The sequence below is a fragment of the Triticum aestivum genome, chromosome 6B (assembly GCF_018294505.1).
Source record: "Triticum aestivum cultivar Chinese Spring chromosome 6B, IWGSC CS RefSeq v2.1, whole genome shotgun sequence".
In the NCBI taxonomy this organism is placed as follows: Eukaryota; Viridiplantae; Streptophyta; class Magnoliopsida; order Poales; family Poaceae; genus Triticum; species Triticum aestivum.
This window is the reverse complement of record NC_057810.1, coordinates 453,179,669-453,181,868: the sequence shown is the minus strand read 5'-3', so window position 1 is coordinate 453,181,868 and position 2,200 is coordinate 453,179,669.

The following is a 2,200-nucleotide window of genomic DNA, read 5'->3' as shown; positions in this document are numbered from 1 at the left end:
CTTCGACTTCACAACAACGGACAGTCGAGGCACCCTCACGGACACGCCGGAGAAGAAGAGCCGACTACCATGACCAAGGCCACGCCTCCGACATTGCTCACCACCATCATCGTTGCCATAGAAGCCGTCGTGCACGTTCAGTCATAGGAAGCACCAAAGGGATCAAAGTCTTTATATCTTTTTGAGCACGGTGATTGTTAAATTTTTGAAGAAATATACTCTCTTGCTTCACTTAGATCAATTTGAGATTAGTAGAATTTTGAAGAAATATCTGTCGTGGTTCTAAGCCTGACAGTAGAGTGGGGGGTAGGTATGGAGAGGCAAGGTCCTAGCTATGGAGAGGTTGTAAACACAAGGGATGTACGAGTTCAGGCCCTTCTCGGAAGAAGTAATAGCCCTACGTCTCGGAGCCCGGAGGCGGTCGAGTGGATTATGTGTATATGAGTTACAAGGTGCCGAACCCCTCTACCTGTGGAGGGGGGTGGCTTATATAGAGTGCGCCAGGACCCCAGCCAGCCCACGTAGGAGAGGGTTTAAGGTGAGTTAAGTCCGGGGCGTTACTGGTAACGCCCCACATAAAGTGTCTTTACTATCATAAAGTCTACTTAATTACAGGCCGTTGCAGTGCAGAGCGCCTCTTGACCTTCTGGTGGTCGAGTGAGTCTTCGTGGTCGAGTCCTTCAAGTCAGTCGAGTGAGTCCCTCGTTGGTCGACTGGAAGGTGACCTCTTCCAAGGGTGTCCTTGGGCAGGGTACTTAGATCAGGTCTGTGACCCTACCCTAGGTACATGACCCCATCATTAGCCCCCGAATGGATTGAGGCTTCGAGTGAGGAAGGAGTTGATGTTGTTTCCGATTAACCTTTGCACACTGGTCGTGCGTTGTTCTGGACCAAAGAATCTCTTCGTCGATAGTGAGCAACTTGTCTTCAGTCGACTCGATCCATTCTCTTCTTTCGTCGAGTGATCTTTCGGGCTTCGACGATCTCCGAGCGACGGATCGCAGGAAACCCCGCGTCTGACAGACCGATCTGCCGTTCGCGGATTCCGCGGGATGCGAAATTTGGGGAAGCGCGCGAAGCGGAGCGGACCGCGGCGCTCGGATGGGACGGGACATAGACGCCTCGATCTCCGCGCCGCTTTCTTCGCCACGTATCCCGCCTGCATAACTGTTCCTGGATATGATTAGATCGACCGGGCCCACCTGTCATCCACTCGGAAGGGACCTTATAAATGCGCCCGGCGAGGGTTTTTTGTATTGTGCCCCAGCATTCTCTTTCTCTGCTCTCTTCGTCTCCGCCCAACGCGCTCGCTCTCGCCTCCGCCCAACCTCTCCTCGCGCGTCTCACCGGCAACCATGGCCAAGGAGAAGACGGCGGCGCTGGAACGCGCGAAGAAGGCGTCGGCGACGGAGAAGGCGAAGGGGAGATCCACTAGCCGCGGCGGGTCTTCGTCTAGATCCCGCCTGCCGAAGGGCTGGGTCCAAGGAGATTGGATCCAGTCGACCATCACGGAGAAAGATCTCCTCGACATGGCCAACGAGGGCCTGATCCCTCATGGAGCTGCGAGGCTTCCGGGGAAGGAGTGGCAGCCCTAGCCAGAAGAGGGTGAGTGCGTGCTCCTGGCCACCCATGTCGATCGTGGATTTTCTTTGCCGCCGAGTATTTTCTTCCGTGGTTTCTTGAACTTCTTTGGAGCGCAGCTCCACCACTTTACTCCAAATTCTATCGCCTATCTTGCCGCGTTCGTGTCCATGTGTGAGGGTTTTCTGGGCTGTCGACCGCACTGGGGCTTGTTCAAGCATATATTCACGTGTCGCTCTCAGACCGTGAAGAAGGCGAGCCCAGGCGACGAAAGAACTCGAGTCGTCCAAATGTGTGGGGGCCTGGGGATCCAGGTGAGGAATAAGAGCACCTTCCCAGCCATGACTTTTCCCGAGTCAGTCAGAGGCTGGCAGTCGACCTGGTTCTACTGCCAGGATCAGTCGACGCCGGGGCAGTCGAGTGGACTCCCTCAGTTTACCATGGACCGAGTGAACAAGCCCTCCTCTCTGAAGTTGATTCCAGAGGAGAAAGCTGACGTGAAGATGTTGATGGAGCGCGTAGTTCAGTTGGTTCGGGAGCGAGTGACAGGTATGGATCTCCTGGAGGTTTTCCTTAGGCGCCGAATCCAGCCTCTCCAGTACCGGAGCCATTGCATGTG